A 21,468-nucleotide genomic window follows, 5' to 3' on the forward strand; every position below is an offset into this window, starting at 1 on the left:
TGATTTTTCTCCCTCTGTCCAATCTATGGAGACTAAGGGTTCATTCTTCATCTTCTCAAAACCCGATTGCTGAAGTTCTAGGCTTTCTTCTACCTGATCGGCAACTTTGAATACTTTCGTTGCTCTCACCATACTCAAAGGAATTCTTGACTAGAGCCTCTTCCGGATCTCGAAACTATCGGCTGCATTAGCCCAATAGTCTTCTAGATCCAGTCTGTGCTCGAACGTTGTCCCTTCGATCTTCTTTATCCTATGGAATGAATCGAAATCTTTTCTTGCCTTGTATTGGTAGAAGGGATACTAGGCCAATTCTTTCTCAGTGGTAGCTGCAGCCTATGATGATGGACATGTTTCCAGCCCATTACCAATTGTAAGTGAGGATGTCCCTGCCTTCTTCTACTTATCCCTTTGAATCACTATATACTCCTCCAATTGTCTCACAACCTCGAGCAACACCACTCGGTTGGTAGGGTAAGCTGGAAGCTTGTATGGGGGCCCAGAGAATCCCTGAATTCGGAGGTAAGTGAACTTTGGATATTGGATGTACCAACACCCGAACCAACCGATGAAGTCCATAGACTCTTGAGAGAGCCTCTGGTGCAGGCCACCTTGAAGGGTCCGGGTAATGTGCATCAGGAAGGTATCATTCACCCTTTTGAAATGGAACTTCTCCTCCATATGGAGCTGGGGATAGCAATCATATACCGGAAATTGGTTCTCCTTGTTCCCAACTTCTCCTCTACAAGTGAGACCTCTATACCTGTAGGTCCTGGCTAAAGAATAGAATAAGTAAGAACTCATGAAGAAAGTCCTATTCGCCTCCAGATTCCTTAGCTGGCTGTCTAGGTTGTCGCTGATCATACGGGCCCAGTCTATCATTTTTACTCCATTGATTATTTCATTAATGAAATAATACATCCAGGGTTCGAATGGAGCTCCCTGAGGATTTCCTATTATTCTATTAAGCAAGACAATCATGTCCCCAATGTCCTCCTTGAAGTATGCTCGCACTAGGCTCTTCCTTTGGAGTTTGGAGGCACCCTTACTCGGCTTGTCTAGCTAGGAATGGTTAACTATGGCATCATATTCTTTTAGGTGGTCGTGGTACAGACTGTCAGCTTCATCCTTGGTCATATATACTGCGTTGTGGTACTCAGAGATCCTGAAGGCCTCTCTGATGGCCTCATCGCTGACATTCGCCAACACTCTTCCATCAGGTGCAACAATATCCTTACTGATGGGGTTGTAGTGTTTGGCGCATTCAACTACTAGTTCATTGCACTACATGGTGGGGAGGAAGTCGGCAGCGTGCACGATACCACTCTTCATCATTTTTCGCACAATGGTGGTAGGCACAAGGTTGTCCAGAGCAAACATTCGCTTCTTAAACTCCCTCAGGTTGATGTGTCTGAGGTTGGTGTCACTGATGTTCTTCCACTTGGAAGTCATCCTCGACTCTGGAGGAGCATCTTTGTCTACCTGGAACTTCATGGTGCCTAAGACCTGCAGATGAATGATGAAAACTTTAAGTTAGAAAATTTCTGCAAAATTTCGAAAAAAATAACGGGGCCGCGAAATGGCTAAGTGTTGGAAAATTTTCCATTTTTCACTCTCATACTTAGCCACAAAAATTGAATTTTCACCTCCAGACCCTCAGCCTTGAGGCCAGTTGAAGTCACCATCAAGTGTCAAAACTTCCAAAAAAATTTCATACTAAGCCAAAAAAACAAATGATTTTCTTTCTCCAAAATTTACGAAAAAATCATTTATTAAATTCTGGAAAACATTCAGAAAATTCACAATTTTAATTTCACCTCTGACTTGGATAGGAGTAAGGCTAGAATTTTCTCCAAAATATTCAGAAAATTCAGAAAAGTTTGGACGATTCTTCCTCGTACTAGTTGCCTTTCTCCAGAAATTTGTAAACCTTTTGCCAAAAATATTATCCAACTTCCAGCAATGTCTAGAATTTTCTCCAGATGATCTTCAAACTGACATACTTTACTAAGCTCTCCTTAGTAATTTTGAACTTCTTGGTGTACTAATGAATTTGATAATGAAGTATTTGTAGACAAGGTTAAGAAAAACCCCTAAAATCATCCAACTCATACTTCTAATTCTAGAAAAACTTTCCATTTTGATTTAAGTTTGAAGATATTCATCAATCCTCCAATATTCCCTTTCAAAAAAAAACTTTCCATTTTGAATTAATATCTCAATAATTTTTTTAATATTCTCTCAATATTCTCAAAAAAAAATTCCATTCTGGATTTATTTTGAGGATTTTAGATATTTCTTAGATATTTTCTTCATTTTGGATTTAATTTTGGAATCTTTGTGGATTTTGTGACATCATGTTGACTTTTCAATGCGTAGGTGGACTTTGGAATTTTATCTCCATCTTTTCCAAGGTATGGCGGACTTAGGAGACCTCTCCTCTTGGCCCTCTTCAAGGCAAAATTTTGGCAAGGGCATGGGGCGGACTTCAGGCTTTCCTCCTTCATGGCCTCATAACCCTTGGCGGACTTTAGACTTGGCTCCTCCATGGCTTTCTTACCTTGGGCAGACTTTGGTGGCCTCTCCCCTTGTGAAGATCTTGGGCGGACTTTGAACACATCTCCAATATGGCCTAGGGCGGAGTTTAGACATCTATCCCACATGACTTCTCTAGCCTATGGCGGACTTTAGACTTCTCTCCCACCTTGGGCGGACTTTGGTGACCTCTCCTCAGGACCCTCCTAGCCTATGGCGGACTTTAGGCATCTCTCCTAGCCTATGGCGGACTTTGGAGGTTGCTCCCAACACTTGGCAAGCTTGGGCGGACTTTGTTGTTAGCTCCCACATGACCTCTCCTCTTGGCCTTCTTCAAGGCAAAACTTTGGCTAAGGCATGGGGCGGACTTCAGGCTTTGCTCCTTCATGGCCTCATAACCCTTGGCGGACTTTGAACACATCTCCAGTATGGCCTAGGGCGGAGTTTAGACATCTATCCCACCTTGGGCGGACTTTGGTGACCTCTCCTCAGGACCCTCATAGCCTATAGCGGACTTTAGACTTGGCACCCACATGACCCCTTTAGCCCTTGGGCGGACTTTAAACTTCTCTCCCACCTTGGGCGGACTTTGGTGACCTCTCCTCAGGACCCTCCTAGCCTATGGCAGACTTTGGAGGTTGCTCCCAAAACTTGGCAAGCTTGGGCGGACTTTGTTGTTAGCTCCCGCATGACCTCTCCTCTTGGCCTTCTTCAAGGCAAAACTTTGGCATGGGGCGGACTTCAAGCTTTGCTCCTTCATGGCCTCATAACCCTTGGCGGACTTTGAACACATCTCCAGTATGGCCTAGGGCGGAGTTTAGACATCTATCCCACCTTGGGCGGACTTTGGTGACCTCTCCTCAGGACCCTCCTAGCCTATGGCGGACTTTAGACTTGGCACCCACATGACCCCTTTAGCCCTTGGGCGGACTTTAGACTTAGCACCCACATGACTATGGCGGACTTTGGTGTCTTCTCCATCTTGGGCGGACTTCTAGTGCTTCTCCTCATTGGGCGGACTTTGATCACTCCTCCTCCTTAGCCTCCCAACCTTGGGCGAACTTTGGAGAGTGCTCCCACATGGCCTCCAAATGCATGGCGGACTTTGGCTAAGGCACCTTCATGGCCTCCATTATTGATGTTATTTGGCTAAGGCATTGGGGCGGACTTTAGCCTTTGCTCCAACATGGCCTCCTTCAAACTCATGGCGGACTTCTGGCTTGGCACCCATGTGACCCCCAAAGGCATGGCAGACTTTGAGGTGAGCACCCCTGTGACCTCCCAAGACATGGCGGACTATAGGGTGAGCACCAACAAAGCCTTCTAAGGCATGGCGGACTTCTGGCAAGGCTCCTTCACGGCCTCTCTTGCATCATGGTGGGGTTTGAACTTGCAAAAATACTTCAAAAACCATTGTTAGCCAGACTTAGCATAATTTTCAGAGAAACTTCAAAATTTCACAGTTTAATCTGATTTAACCGGATTAACTTGAAATTTGAAATCCATGCTTAGGTGGATCATCTGAAGCAGCAAAAAGACTAAAATCTAGGGATTTAGCTTTTAAGATCGAAACTTGGAATTTTCAAGTTCAAGTCGAAGCTGGTCAATGGTACAAGTGTAAACCCTAGGTTTGCATCCCGAAAAAGCAAAACGCCTAAAATCTAGGGATTTAGCTTTTTTAGGTCAAAACTTGGAATTTTCAAGTTCCGGTCGAAGCTCGTCAGTGGTACAAGTGTAAACCCTAGGTTTGCATCCCGAAATAGAAAAAAGCCTAAAATCTAGGGATTTAGGCTTTTAGGTCAAAACTTGGAATTTTCGAGTTCCGATCGAAGCAAGTCAGTGGCACAAGTGTAAACCCTAGGTTTGCATCCCGAAAAAGCAAAAAGCCTAAAATCTAGGGACTTAGCTTTTTAGGTCAAAACTTGGAATTTTCGAGTTCCGGTCAAAGCTGGTCAGTGGTACAAGTGTAAACTCAAGGTTTGCATCCCGAAAAAGCAAAAAGCCTAAAATCTAGGGATTTAGCTTTTTTAGGTCAAAACTTGGAATTTTAGAGTTCCGATCGAAGCAGGTCAGTGGCACAAGTGTAAACCCTAGGTTTGCATCCCGAAAAAGCAAAAAGTAGACATCCCTAAAAAATAGGAAAAACTTTCTAAAAATAGCCATACCGGGGATCGGGCTAAAAATGCCAAAAACGAAACTTCCTAAAAAATAGGAAAAAAGCAAAAAAGCAAACTTTCTAAAAAGTCCAAATTCATCCAAATCAATTGCGATCTTCGTCCTTTGGCCTCTCTAAGCACTCTGGTGGTGTTCATACTTCGGAATCACATAACTTGCAAAAACTAACTTTCAATCGTCAGGGCCTGAAATGCTCTGAATTGGACAAGGCTTGGTGAAACTGCAGCAAAAGGTCACAGGACGCAAACAAAGCCCTAGAAAGAAGGAAAATTAGAGGGTCCCCAGTAGCAATGGGGCGATGTGTTGAAAAAGGTCACAACAGAGCCCAAGGCTCTTATTTATAACCTCAACATCACCAAATTCAAATGCAAATGCTTCAAATTCAACTTTCCCATTTGCATTTCATTACATCTCACGTGGACCCCAAGGATGGCACCATTCCTCAAGTCAAACCTCACGCCAAACAACAAGGACCACGATTTTTACTTAGCAAACACTTGAGATGAAATAAAATATCTCCATTAATAATTTGACATTCGCTTCTAGACATAAAATTTGCCTAGCACTTAGGAGATATTATGCACTATTTCCAAAGCCAATAAATCAGTAGTAAAACTAATCAAATTAATTAAATATTAAACCTTAGAATAAGGAAATAATATTTAATTGTCACTTATGACTCCAATACTGATTATTGTCAAAACTAGGATGAAGCTGAGCCAGGAAGACCACTGAACTGCTGCAGGATCAAGACCCTGTCCATTGCCAAAAATAGAAATATGCCATACTGCCTCTTACTAAAAATAGTAAGTCATGAACTACTGCTCCGAAAAGCATGATCTTCACGCCCCGTGACAGAGCATGGAGAGCTCAGTAGGACAGTATCACCAAAATGGCCAACCCCTGACTTACTAAAAATAGTAAGTTCTCGCCTAATCAATGCTTGACCCTTATTTTTCATTCCACCTAGCCTACGGGTCTCGGGAATAGGCTAATGGACCACTGGAAGGACATCAACGAGAAGGGGACATTACAGTCTGCCCTCCCCAAAATTGCTTGTCCTCAAGCAACTGTAAGGCTAGATGCAATAAAACCTCCTCATTTTCCCACATAGTATCCTCTGCTGGTAGATTTTTCCATTTGATCAAGTATTCCCTGATCACTCTTCTCCTCAAAGATCATTCCCTGAAATCAAGGATAGCTTCAGGAACCAAAACCAACTCTCCCTCCTCATCAAGCGGAGGTAACTCGGCTAAAGCAACAACATTATGTCCCAAGGCCTTCTTAAGGCAAGACACATGAAATACATTATGGATCCTGCTGCTTGTTGGCAATTCCAACTCATACGCCACTTCTCCAATCCTCTTGTTGACTCTGAAAGACCCATAGAATCGTGGCTTCAATTTCTCAACCCCACTCTTCTTGAGAGTAGACTGTCCGTAGGGCTGGAGCCTCAAATAAACCATGTCGCCCACCTCAAAGGTGCGCTCAATTCGCTGCTGATCAGCATACAACTTCTATTGATTCTGTGCATGCTGGAGATTGTTCCTCAGAATCCTCAGAATATCTTGACTTTGTTGCATCATATCCTTTGCCTAAGGGATCCTACTATCACCAAATACCAAGTCCGCGAAGCTAGGAGCTTTATAAGCATATAGTGCCATGAATGGTGACATCCGGATGGACATGTGATAGGAGGAGTTGTAGCAATACTCTCCTAAGTGAAGCCATCTCACCCATGTATTCTGCTGCTCCGAGACATAGTTTCTAAGATAACCTTCCAACCATTTATTCACTATCTCGGTCTACCCATCAATTTGAGGGTGATAACCGGTGCTTGGAGTGAGCACAGTACCACATAATCTAAAAATATCCTGCCAGAAAGCACTTAGGAACTTGCTGTCCCTATCACTCACAATGTTCTTTGGTAACCCATGTAATCTGAACACCTCCCGAAAGAACACTTCAGCAACTTGAGCTGCTGTAAAAGAACTGGTGATGGCAAAGAAATGAGCAAACTTTGTGAGTGTGTCCACCATCACATAGATACTATCCTTCCCTTGAGCTCGAGGCAACCCAATGATGAAATCCATGGAAATACTTTCCCATTTTTGACCGGGAATAGGCAAGGGTTGTAACAAACCAACTGATAGAGTGTGCTCATCTTTGTTTTTCTGACATGTATGACACTCCTTAATGTACTTCAAAACATCATTTTTAAGTCCCTTCCAAGAAAATCTCTCTCAGATATGCCTGTATGTTTTGAAATAACCTTGGTGACCAGCGAAGGGGATGTCATGGAAAGTCTTCAAAATCCTCTCTTTTAACTTAGATTCAGCCACTATGAAAATTCTTCCCTTGTACAGTATCAATCCTTCAACCAATTTGTACCTTTCATCATGAAAAGTACCTTCTATAATGCTGGTTGCAAACTGATTTTTGGCATAATCAGCAAGCAACAACTCTCTCCAATCAGTAGTAAGCTCGCATAGTGAGCTTAAATGGGGTCTTCTGGATAAGGCATCTGCCACAACATTGTTTTTACCCTTAACATACTTGATATCGAAATCGTAAGCCTGCAGCTTACTCACCCAATTCTGTTGTCTTTCATTCAAATCTTTCTGATGCATGAAGTGTTTAAGACTATTGTGATCAGTTTTAACAATGAATTTACTCCCCACCAAATACTGCCTGAATTTCGCACGAGCATGCATTATGGCAAGCATTTCCTTGTCATAAATTGAATACAACCTTTCAGGACCTCTCAATTTCCTGCTCTCGAAGACCATAGGATGCTTATCCTGCATGGGACTGCACCAACACCTTCTCCAGATGCATCACATTCTAGCTCAAAAGGTTTGGTGAAATCAGGCAATGCCAAAACAGGGCAAGAACTCATGATCCCCTTAAACCGCTCAAACACTGTCTGTGCCTTTTCGAACCATTCAAAAGCTCATTTCTTCGTAAGATCTATGAGGGGGGCAGCCAACTAAGAATATCCGTTCACAAACCTCTGATAAAACCCACACAAACCCAAAAATCCCTTCAAATGTGTTATATTCTCGGGAGAAGGCCAATCAATGATGGCTCTAATATTTTCAGGATCCACCTTCACACCACTTGCACTGATAATGTGACCAAGGTAGAGCAACTCTTCCATCCCAAACTCACATTTGGACTCCTTGGCAAACAAGGATTCGGATTCTAATATGCTTAAAACCTCATCCAAGTGTTGTAAATGTTCTTTCAAAGATTTGTTGAATATGAGTATGTCATCAAAGAATATCAAAACAAATTTCCTTAGCTATTCTTGGAAGATTTTGTTCATACATGACTGAAATGTAGCGGGTGCATTAGTCAAACCAAAGGGCATGACTAGGAACTCAAAATGCCCAAAGTGGTATCTGAAAGCGGTCTTCTCCACATCTGAAGCTCTCATTCTAATCTAATGATACCCCGACCTAAGGTCAATCTTGGAGAAGAACACTGCACCATGTAGCTCGTCAATGAGCTCATCAATTCTCGAAATAGGATACCGATTCTTGATGGTTTTGTGATTCAGGGCTCTGTAATCCACGCACATGCACATGGTCCCATCCTTCTTTCTCACCAAAACAACAGCCGAAGCAAAGGGGCTTTTGCTAGGCCGTATGTAACCCATGTCAAGCGATTCCTGAATTGCTTTCTCAATCTCATCCTTCTGCTTCTTAGGATAACGGTAAGGAGTAGTCATAACAGGTTTAGCTCCTTCAAGCTCAATGATGTGTTCAGCACCTCTCTCAGGGGGTCTGCCAGGAGGTGGGTTTTCAAACACCTTACTTCTCTTGGTTATCAAGGCTTGAACATCTTTAGGATAATTCTGATTCTCTTTTTGTGGTTCTGAGGGCATGACCATAACCTTACTTCTATCCATGATCATTGCTTGAATGTCTAAGGAATAGCTGTCCTTGTCTACTAATGGATTTGAAGGAATTATCAAACACTCTGCTGCCCACTCCACCTGATTATGGCGGATCAGCCTTTCCATCATTTTCAAAGATACAACTTTAAGTCCACCATGCGACATTCCTCTCAATACCACCTTCTTTCCCTCAGATATGAATTTCAGCTCCATGGTTTGTAAGTTTAGTGTGATCTCACCAAGAGATCTCAGCCATTGAATCCCGAGGACTGCATCATCAGTCCCACCAATGCTCACGACAAAGAAATCATCTCTGATTTGATGATTTCCCAACTTCGGAGACATATCAAAAATTATTCGGTTGCAGGATATAGTGGAGCCATTTGCTACCATGACTTTGAAACCCTCAACTTCCTCTGCCACTAGTCCCCTCTTAGCAACAATCCTCTCATCAATGAAGTTGTGTGTTGCTCCTGTGTCAATGAGAGCAATGACACAATGCTCTCCAATCACACCCCGAACTCTAAAGGACTCATTTTTGTGAATGCTCTCGAGTTGAGCAACCACTCCTCTATCTTCTGACCCAAATTCAGGGCCTTCAGGAGCCTCTTCATACTCACTGTCCTCAACTTCAGTTTGCTGTTCTGAAATTTCAGAATCTGATCCATCCGCAGAATAGCACTCCATCTGATGCAAATTACCCTTCCATGACACTTATGTCCTGGGGCCCAAGGTTTTCTTCAAGAATAACAAAGATTCTTCCTCCGGCATCCATACGCGGAGGGAACCTCTTGGTTTGATTTGTAAACTTCTTATTATCCTTTCTGAAAGGAAAAGGCTTGGACTGAATTTTATTCCTTGGGGCAGCCAACTCCATGCTTCAAGATTTTTTAATAGCTTCTGCCAAGGTGCGCGTGTAAAATTCCTCACTAGATTCTGATTGTAAATAATTATGTATAACCAGTTCATCCAGAGATGTAACTTTTAATTAACCAATTGAACATTGAAATGCCTGTAATTTTCATTTATGCATATAACCCGTGAAGACCAAATCACAATTCAGGTTTATTGATATTCACAACAATTAATGAACATTCAATTTTAGTACTCAATATCGCAAAATGGTGCACCTGTAGGTTGGTCGTGGCTGTCGGTGTCCCTTCGCGTGGTTATTTATCATTGAAGAAGCTTTAGATTTCACCGTATGGCGTGTCTGATGGTGTCCTTCCACATCAGATACCCCGGAATGGAGTCCATGGCTTCACTGCGATTCCATCAAGCACTACTTATCACGCCACAATCCTCCTCAGTCCTTCATGTTTGCAGTAGTAACTAATACACACCCGATATCGGCTCTTCTCAAAACACGATGAAAGGAATGGGTCCGATATGTTGGTTGCCACCCTCAGTATAATTACGTAGACTTTACGTGCTGAATAGTGTCATACCCGCAGTCGACTTCCTGGAGCGTTGCATGCCCAATGATATACTCTTCATTGGTTTGCAAGGACATACAGTAATGTTTAATGTTACGTGCCTTTCCACAGAAACTCTGATGGACTTCCACAACCCGATCCCTCTTTGTTCTTTGCACGGTCTCTACCACGACTCACAAGGAATGGTAACATACAGATGAACGGTGTGTACTGCTATTATATTACTTCCCGATCCTTAACTTCGATTCCAGTAGGCCAGTAGTCGCTAGCGAAAGGAATGCTCCAATACAAGTTGATATCACGTAGATATCCAGGGTCTACTTCCAGTTTTTCGGTTTATTAAACTCCTTTCTTTCTCTTTATGTGCCAGGCATTATTTAAAGAACCAAGGCGGTAGAATTCCCGTAGGGAAACCCATAGGAAAACCAACTCCCGCAATAGCTAAACAAAGCAACTAATATTTAATGCTTAATTAAGCTTTATTGAAATAAGAAAATAACTATTATTATAATATATTAGTCAATTTTAGAACTAATATAAGATAAGAAAAGTTAATTTTATTCATAATTAATACCAAATAGTATTAATTTAACAAGGACATCACAGTCTCCCCTGCCTCGTGTTGCTTGCCCTCAAGCAACTCCAGAACTCTTTCATTCTCCCAGGTGGCATCATCCTGAGGCAGATTTTTCCATTTGATGAGATATTCCAGGATAGTTTTGTTCCGTAGCTGCCTCTCCCATGTGTCCAAAATGACTTCTGGAATCATTTCAAGCTTTCCTTCATCATTTAAAGGAGGTAAATCTTCGGAAACGGATACCTGCTGCCCCAAAGCTTTCTTGAGACAAGATACATGAAAGACATTGTGTATCTTGCTATCCACTGGTAAGTCAAGTTCATAGGCTACTGCACCAACTATCCGAACTACTTGATAAGGACCATAAAATCGAGGTTTTAACTTTTCAGACCCACTACGTTTGAGAGAAGATTGTCGATAAGGTTGTAATCTAAGAAATACCAAATCTCCCACTTCGAAATGGCGTTCAACGCATTTTTTATCTGCATAGAGTTTCTGTTGATTCTGAGCACATTGCAAATTCTGCTTAAGAGTGGCCAAAATTTCTTGGTTTTCTTGAAGCCAATCACAAGATTTAGGTACATTGCTCTGCTCAAAAGCGAGGTCCAGGAAAGATAGTACATCATAGCCATATAATGCTTTGAAAGGAGACATACCAATTGACATATGAAAGGTAGTATTATAGCAATATTCACCCAGATATAACCATCGGACCCAAGCCTTCTGATGACCAGCTACACAGTTACGAAGGTAACCTTCGATCCATTTGTTCACTACTTCCGTCTGTCCATCGGTTTGCAGATGATAACTGGTACTATGATTCAATTCTGTACTTGTCAATCTGAAAAGCTCCCCCCAAAATATACTTAGAAATCTACTATCCCTATCACTGATTATAGTCTTTGGTAAACCATGTAAACGGAAAATCTCTCTGAAGAATAACTTCGCAATCTGAACTGCTGTAAATTTTGTAGTGATAGAAAAGAAGTGTGCAAATTTAGTTAATCTGTCAACCGCAACAAAAATACAATCTTTACCTTGGGATCTTGGTAAACCTGTGATAAAATCCATTCATCTACTTTCCCATTTCTGATCTGGTATAGGTAGTGGCTGTAATAGTCCTGCAGGGTAAGTTTGCTCTGCTTTATTTTGCTGACAAGTGGTGCATTCCTTGATATAGCGTAGAACATCGTTTTTTAATCCTTTCCAAGTGAACCTTTCTCTTACCTGTCGATACATTTTGAAGTATCCAGGATGCCCTGCTAAAGGTATATCATGCATAGTTTGGAGGATTTTTGCTTTTAACTTCGAACCTGGAATTAAATAAATCATGTCCTTGTAATAGATAACATCATTAACAACTTTATATTTGTCATCTTGTAAATTACCATCTAGCAAATCACAAGCAAAAGAATCCTTTGAATATTCAACTAGCAATAAAGATTTCCAATCAGTTGTGACTACAAAGAATGCATTGATCTCAAGTCTTCTTGATAAAGCGTCTGCAACAATATTAATTTTCCCCTTTACATATTCAATCTCAAAATCATAAGCTTGGATCTTACTGATCCATTTCTGTTGCCTATCATTTAAATCTCTTTGTCCCAAGAAATATCTCAGATTGTTATGGTCAGTTTTCACCACAAATCTACTACCAACCAAATATTGTCTAAATTTTGTCAATGCATGCATGATTGCCAACATTTCTTTATCATAAATGGAATACAATTTCTCAAGCTTATTATGTTTCCTACTTTCATAAACTATTGGATGTTTGTTTTGCATTAAGACTGCCCCTATTCCATCACCAGAAGCATCACATTCCAATACAAAAGGCTGATTAAAATCCGGAAGAGCAAGTACCGGACAAGAACTCATTACCTCTTTTAAGTTTCTCAAATACCTGTTGAGCCTCCTTAGTCCATCGGAAAGCCCTTTTTTGGTAAGATCTGTCAAGGGTGCCCCAAGCTGTGAAAAACCTTTGACAAACCTCCTGTAATAACTGCATAAACCAAAGAATCCCCTTAACTCTGTAAGATTCCGTGGTGGTGGCCAATCCAAAATGGCCTTATCTTTTCTTGATGAACCTGTAACCCTATTGCATTGATCATATGCCCTAAATACAAAATTTCAATCATTCCAAATTCACCTTTAGATGCCTTTGCATACAATGATTGTGATTCCATAATACCAAGAACTATATCAATATGGTTCAAATGCTCTTCCCAAGTTTTGAAATAAATCAATATATCATCAAAGAATACTAACAAAATTTCCTTAACTGTTTGTTTAAAATATGATTCATATAGGACTGAAATGTTGCCGGAGCATTTGTTAGACCAAACGGCATAACCAAGAATTCATAATGACCATAATCACAACGGAAAGCAGTTTTATGAATGTCTTGTTCTCTTAACTTAATCTGATGATACCCTGATCTCAAATCAATTTTAGAAAAGTATACAGCACCATGCAATTCATCTAACAATTCATCAATTTGAGGAATTGGATACCTATTTTTGATTGTTTTCTTGTTAAGAGCTCTGTAATCAATACACATACGAAGAGTTCCATCCTTCTTTTTGAGCAACACTACAGATGAAGCAAAAGGACTAGAACTAAGTCTGATGTGCCCCATATCCAATAATTCCTTAATTGCTTTTTCTATTTCATCCCTGAATGTTTTAGGGTGTCTATAAGGAGTAGTGATAACTGGTTTAGCACCTTCTTCTAATTCAATAGTATGTTCAAATCCTCTATCAGGTGGGACTCCTAGAGGAATATCACTGAAAACCAAATGATGTGAATCTAATACTGTTAACAAATCATCCTGATAAGTTTTAGATTCAAAGCTTGATATCTTGTTGGAAATTAAATGTTGTGTTGACCATGCCACATCTCCATGTCTGAAAATAGCCTCCATCCTTTTAGCACCGACAATCCTAGGACCACTATTAGACATACCACGAAGGACTACCTTCTTATCATCAATTTTAAAAGAGAATTCCATTCTTTTAAAACTCTATGTATATTCATCTAATGTTTCCATCCACTGTATGCCCAAGACAACATTAGTGTCAGCCAAATCAATCACATAAAAATCATCAGTAACAGTGTAATTGCCAAGAGTAATATTCAATTTAGGAACTTTATGAGTGCTAGATAAATTAGTTCCTCCTGCTACTCTAACATCAAATCCCTCATGTTTTTCAATCTGCAAACCACGTCTTTCCACAAGTGTTGCATCTATAAAATTATGAGTGGAACCACTATCAAGCATAATAATTACCCGCTATCCATTCAAAACTCCTCTAACTTTGAAAATATTATAGTGTGGAGTTCCTGTCATGGATGCTATTACTCCTTCTCCCTGTTTAGTACCTGTTTCTGACTCTATGTTCTGTGATGTTCGTTCTATGTTAGGATCAACATTCTCTTCATCCTCACTGTCAGACATAACCTCAATATAATGAATTTTTCCTTTGCCTAAACATCTATGTCCAGGCTGCCATGCTTCCCTACAACTGAAACATAGTTTTTTCCTTCTGAGCTCTTCCCTTTCCTCCTTATCTAACCTGTTTTTAGGGAAACTATCCTTGTTGAAAGGTTGTTTGTCCTTTTCTGGTTTAAGAGGTGGTCCTTTATTTAAAAATTTTCCTTTAGAAGATGGTTCTAATTCTTTTACTCTTTTGATCGCTGTTTGTAAAGTAAGGGGGTTTAGGGACTTAACCCAACCTTTTAGGGAATCAGATAATCCATCTATAAATATCACAATCTTGTGCCTTTCAGAAATTTCAATAACTAAGACTGCCAATTTTTCAAATTCGGAGATATATTGTTCAATAGTTCCAGTTTGCTTAAGTTAAGTCAGATCCTTAAGGTGTAATTCAGGATCTTTAGAATCAAACCTATCAATAAGTTTCTCAGTAAACTCAACATAACTGCCTATCAAATTATGACCCAAGGTTATCTGTCCATGATGCCACCATTCATGTGCTACACCGTCAAGATGTCACGCAGCATATTTAATTGCCTCTCCTTCCAACATAGGATTTAATTGGAAGTATGTGTCTAATTTTTGCACCCAAGCCCGAGCAGTTGTTTTACCTGTTCCGTCAAAATAAGGAATGGACATTTTTCCAATTTTTCTTTGTAATTCACTATTGTTTCCTCACTGTCCTCTTGGCCTATGTTTCATTCTGACATCTAAATATTCTCTAAATGTCATTGTTGACCTGAATTCTTCTCCTGACCCTAACCAATCCTGATGTATTTCTTCCTGTATTTCTCTTATTGTAGGTTCATGTTCAGGTGGCTGGTTTCTAGCAGTAAATGTGGGCCTAAATGGTCTAGTTGTTCCTGTTCTTTCTGGCTGATTGTTGATTGACTGTTCATCTCTACCCCCATTGTTTCCCCCATTATTTTGATGTTGATTATTCTGCCTTCCATTATTTTGGTGCTAATTTATATTATTGGCCATAAACTGGGTCATCAAATTGGTCATTTTGTTAACGTTATCTTGCATATCTTGTTGACTTCTAATTAATGCAGCCAATAGATCCCTATTGTTATTTGGGTCTCCCATGTTGGTTTCAAAGATAAATTCCTCGTCAGTTTCTGTGTGGCTATCCTCAATTTCAAACGGAATAGATGAACTACTATGTGCTAAAGGAGAGTTTGGAAATCTGTTCTGACAGGCCCTAGTACTTCGGAAATTATAATTTCCTTCGTGCATACTCAACTGTGCATTTAAGTTTTCCTGAAAATACCCTACAGGCTGATAGGATTCAAAGCTCTAATACCACTATAAAATTCCTCACTAGATTCTGATTGTAAATAATTATGTATAACCAGTTCATCCAGAGATGTAACTTTTACTTAACCAATTGAACATTGAAATGCCTGTAATTTTCATTTATGCATATAACCTGTGAAGACCAAATCACAATTCAGATTTATTGATATTCACAACAATTAATGAACATTCAATTTTAGTACTCAATATCCCAAAATGGTGCACCTGTAGGTTGGTTGTGGTTGTCGGTGTCCCTTCGCGTGGTTATTTATCATTGAAGAAGCTTCAGATTTCACCGTATGGCGTGTCTGGTGGTGTCCTTCCGCATCAGATACCCCAGAATGGAGTCCATGGCTTCACCGCGATTCCATCAAGCACTACTTATCATTCCACGATCCTCCTCAGTCCTTCGTGTTTGCAGTAGTAACTAATACACACCCAATATCGGCTCTTCTCAGAACACGATGAAAGGAATGGGTCTGATATGCTGGCTGCCACCCTCAGTATAATTACATAGACTTTACGTGTTGAATGGTGTCATACCCGAAGTCAACTTCCTGGAGCGTTGCGTGCCCAATGATATACTCTCCGTTGGTTTGCAGGGACATACGGTAATGTTTAATGTTACGTGCCTTTCCGCGGAAACTTTGATGGACTTCCACAACCCGATCCCTCTTTGTTCTTTGCGCGGTCTCTACCACGACTCACAAGGAAAGGTAACATATCAATGAATGGTGTGTACTACTATTATATTACTTCCCAATCCTTAACTTCGATTCCAGTAGGCCAGTAGTCGCTGGCGAAAGGAATGCTCCAATACAAGTTGATATCACATAGATATCCAGGCTCTACTTCTAGTTTTTCGGTTTATCAAACTCCTTTCTTTCTCTTTATGTGCCAGGCATTATTTAAAGAACCAAGGCGGTAGAATTCCCGTAGGGAAACCCATAGGAAAACCAACTCCTGCAATAGCTAAACAAAGCAACTAATATTTAATGCTTAATTAAGCTTTATTGTAATAAACAAATAACTATTATTATGATATATTAGTCAATTTTAGAACTAATATAAGATAAGAAAAGTTAATTTTATTCATAATTAATACCAAATAGTATTAATTTAACAGGGACATCACAGGGCGGATCAAATGCTTTAACCCAACCTTTCAAAGGTTCCTCAAGTCCTTCAGTGAAAAGGACAACTAACCGCTTCTCACAGATGCTGCTTACCGTAACTGACAAATTTTGGAATTCAGTTACGCAAGTGTCCAACGAACCTTGTTGCTTGAGTTGTGCAAGTTCTCTAAACGTCAACTCTGGATCCTTGGTGTCGAATCTCTCAATCAGCTTGTTGGTGAAATCAGCATAGGTGGTGATTAAGTTATGACCAAGGGTAACCAAACCATGGTACCACCATTCGTGGGCCACTCCATCCAAGTGCAAGGTAGCAAACTTGATGGCATCTTCTTCGGGCATAGGCCTCAAGGACAAGTAATTGTCCAGCTTCTGCACCCATGCTCTAGCTGTGCTCTTAGTGCTTCCATCAAAGTGTGCTAAGGTCACTCTTCCAAGAGCTTGCTAATAATCTCTTGGGGCAACAAACTTATAGTCATTCCTCCTTCCTCTCTTCATTTTCTGATTAATAAACTGATCCAGAGTTAGGATATCTCGGATCTCACCAGGGAGAGAAGCATACTCCATGTAGTTGTTTCTTATTTCATCAGCTGTAGGCATCTCTGTTTCAGCTTGCTATACTTCTCTTGGCAGAAATACAGGTTGTAAAGGTCTTGGGGCTGAACCTCCATTGTCACTCCCATTGTTACTCCCATTTCCATTGCCCACAGGAGCATTATAAGTGTTCGCTTCTGGTCCATTGTTAGCTTGGTTAGGGGTCCCAACAACGTTTTGGTTAAGTTTGGCCAGCAATAGAAACATCATGTCCATCATGGCATTGAATTGTCTCTCGGCCTTCTTATCAGGTGCCTCATTCTGTTCTGTAGTCTTATCTGCCATTGAATCCACCAAGTCTGAAGAATCTAAATCCTTCCCTCTATTCCTCAATACTTCTGAAAATGTGTCCTCTTCAGGCACTATCGGAATCTGACACTGTTGTCTCTTCTACTCTTAGTTGTAGTATCTGACGTCTCTGTCACTCATGGAGACTTCTGAACCCACTGAAACTCACAGGCTGGCAGGAAAACCAGCTTTGATACCACTATAATATCCCAATTTATTTTTTTTGTTGTTTTTTAGGCCAACAATAGTCATCCACAAACAGGTAACCTGTTAAGGTTAGAAAGCGTAAACTGAAAACATGCTGGAAAAGCAACCCTTCTACTTTCTGATCACCAAGTGCCCAATGTGGGAAGGTGAGAGCATATGGTGTTGAAGGTATCGTTAGCTTCAAATAACTGGAAACAATACAATGCTTGGGCGGCAAGCCAGCCCCTTCCGCTTATCCAGTGGGAATGCAAGAAACTTGGCGGTGAACCAACCAAGAGAGACACACAAAGGCACAAATCACTCAACCACAATATTTCAGCGAGAGGACTGAAATTACATAACAATCTCAACTCAACAACTTATGCAGCGGGAGGACCATTACACTCAGACATCACTCGACCACTTATGCAGTGGGAGGACTGAATTACAATTTTCTTGAAAATAGGCGGCAAGCCAACCTCTTCCACTTTTCAGCGGGGTGAGAATTACAAATCAAAATTGGTTAGTAGTACTACTACTTAATGTTACAATAATAAAGATGATGTGAGAAGAGAGTAATGCTGAATATCCAAATAAGAACATGAAATTTTGCTAACATCAAATCTGCAGGCTGGAATTGCAAAACCAGCAGCCTAAGAAATCACTAAAATCCTCACAACTCTCTCAATACTTATCCAAAACACCCAAAATCAGTCCCAAACCCACACTAGGCTAGCTACGATGACAACCAGCCAAAGACAAGCTATCATAACTCACTTATTAATTTGGCACACATCCCAATGCACTTCAAAACCCCATGCCTAGCTAAGGAATTTCGATTTATCTAATAAATTCAATGCTCAACCAAAGGTGCCACAATCTTACAGTGTAAATCGCTAGTACTAGGAAGGATGAATGAGCCAATACCCATAATGGCCAGTCACTCCAGCAGAGAGGTATGATCAAAATGTACTTCAGCCACAGGCAAACCAACAAATTCCAAAATTGCTCCAAACACCAAAAAAGACTAAAATACGCACTGAGAGTATGGTAGATTACAGCACACAACTAAGTACTATATTTGAAGTACGAAACCGGGAAGCACTAGGGAGCCGAACTCCGAAGCCTCAAAGTTCTAACGCCAATCCGGCAGCATAACAATGCAAATTTTCAAGATGCCAAGAATGGGAGCCCAAGGCTCTTATTTATAACCTCAACATCACCAAATTCAAATGCAAATGCTTCAAATTCAACTTTCCCATTTGCATTTCATTACATCTCTCGTGGACCCCAAGGATGGCACCATTCCTCAAGTCAAACCTCACGCCAAACAACAAGGACAACGATTTTTACTTAGCAAACACTTGAGATGAAATAAAATAATATCTCCATTAATAATTTGACGTCCCCTTCTAGACATAAAATTCGCCTAGCACTTAGGAGATACTATGCACTATTTCCAAAGCCAATAAATTAGTAGTAAAACTAATCAAATTAATTAAATATGAAACCTTAGGATAAGGAAATAATATTTAATTATGTCACTTATGTCTCCAATACTGATTATTGTCAAAACCAGGATGAAGCTGAGCCAGGAAAACCACTGAACTACTGCAGGATCAGGACCCTGTCCACTGCCAAAAATAGAAATATGCCATACTGCCTATTACTAAAAATAGTAAGTCATGAACTACTGCTCTGAAAAGCATGATCTTCGTGCCCCGTGACCCTCATTTTTCATTCCACCTAGCCTACGGGTCTCAAGAATAGGCTAATGGGCCACTGGAAGGACATCAACGTGAAGGGGACATTACAAAATGCCCTGGAAAAGATGGTAACCCTATACCAGATGAGACAGTGATGAAATATTTTAAGGAGCATGAGGAGGCAAAAGAGAGAGAAGCTCGTAGATTGACTCAAACCTCTGCAAAGAAAACAAGGGGAATGCAAGCCCATCTCATCTCGATGTTGTAGTACAAGACCACCCCTTCTTTTCCACAAATGAACCTGAAAATGAATCACCCTTGACACGCAAAAGAAGAAAGTGGCCTTTAGAAACCGCATTTCAAAATGAGAGTAGAGACATTGCTGACCAAGATATAGAAAGGTCCATTTGTGCAAATGGGTTGGCTTTCAATGTAGTTCGCTCCCCATATTGGAAGCAAATGATAAAAAGTGGTAATTGAGCTCCAAGAGGGTATAAGGGCCCAGGTTATGAGAAGGTACGTGGAACATTATTGGACAAAGAGGTGAAGAGGGTTGAAGATGCATTGAAACCCATAAGGGATTCATGGGCAGAGACAGGTGTAACAATTGTTTCAGATGGGTGGAAAGATGCTAAAAATCATCCCTTGATCAATGTCATAGCAGTGTCCCCTAAAGGGCCAATGTTTTTGAAAGCTGTGGATTGTGAGGGCAAAGTAAAAGATGGCCAATTTATTGCAGAAATTCTCATCTCCGCCATTGAGTCAGTGGGACCCCGCAATGTTGTCCAAGTCATAACGGACAATGCAAGAAATTGTAGAGCTGCTGGTTTGTTGGTTGAGGAACGCTATGATCACATCTTTTGGACACCTTGTGCGGTCCATTCACTCAATCTTATGCTACAAAAGATTGGGACTAAAATAAAATGGATCAGAGATGTGTATGCAAAGGCTGAGGACATCCAGATGGTCATCAAAAACCACCACATGTCTCAAGGGATTTTTAGATCCTTTTCGAATTTGGAGCTATTTAAGGTAAGTGAAATAGTAATTTAATTTTACCTTTTCTGATTTTTTTAATTTCAATGTTCATAATATCATTGTGTAAGCTATATTGTGTATTCTTCTTTAAAGTTTGGCTTTATTTTTTAATCATTTTGGCATTAATTTGTGTTATAGGTTGCTGAGACCCGTTTTGCATCAAACACAATCGTCTTAAGACAACTTGTGAAAGTTAGAGTGGCACTATGCAATATGGTGATCAGCAACAATTGGACTGTATGGAAGCAAAGTAGCAGTGAGAGGGCAGAAAAAATTAGGGAGAGAATATTGAATGAGAAATGGTGGGATCTTTTTACATATCTCCTAAGTATCACTGAGTCCATTATGAGTATGATTCGCTATACCACATGGATAGGCCTTGCATTGGTGAGATTTATGATGGCATTGACTCAATGCCTTAGAAAATAAAGTTCACAATAAATGCAAAAGAGAATGACCCCGAGGAGCAATTCTTCAAAGAACTGAAAGCAATTATTGTAGAAAGGTGGAATAAGATGACCACTCCTTTGCAACTCCTTGCCTATGCATTGACACCAAAGTACTATAGCAATCAGTTTCTTGATAAACCAGGAAGGATTCCACCATGGAGAGATCCAGAAGTATCTGATGGGTACAAGGCAGCATTTCTTAGACTATATCCTGATGATGATTTGCGAGATATTGTTACAAATGAGTTCATAGAATTCGCAAATGGGAATGGTCTAAGTGTTGAGGCACTTCGTCATAGATCCAAGAAGGATGCTCATAGCTGGTGGTACTTCCATGGTGCATGCTTCCAACACCTACAACCCCTCGCTGTAAAAGTTTTATCACAAGTTTGTTTAATTAATTAAAATTATCACAAGTTTATTTATAGTTTACTTTGTCTTCATAGGTTGCTAGTAATTTTTAATTTTAATTTTTTTTTTTTTTTTTTGATCGATAAAAGGCCGAAGCCAAAATTTATTACTTTAATATAAAAATATTACATCTCCATTCAGTGTGGGCACCGGTAGGAAAGAATGGAGATAAGAAAACCTCCGGTCTAGCCCAGATCCCTTATGGGATCAGATATTATAAACAACTGTAAATTTTTACAAATCCTCA

At 40.3% G+C, this 21,468-nt stretch overlaps 1 protein-coding gene across 1 annotated transcript in view; it reads right to left on the reverse strand.

The window, feature by feature from the left end:
- LOC131065255 (uncharacterized) overlaps positions 1-21,468 on the reverse strand; it is a 292,918-nt gene that overhangs the window by 20,864 nt on the left and 250,586 nt on the right. The gene's annotated exons all lie outside the window — the stretch shown is intronic.

This window comes from Cryptomeria japonica, chromosome 2, assembly GCF_030272615.1.
Source record: "Cryptomeria japonica chromosome 2, Sugi_1.0, whole genome shotgun sequence".
In the NCBI taxonomy this organism is placed as follows: domain Eukaryota; kingdom Viridiplantae; phylum Streptophyta; class Pinopsida; order Cupressales; family Cupressaceae; genus Cryptomeria; species Cryptomeria japonica.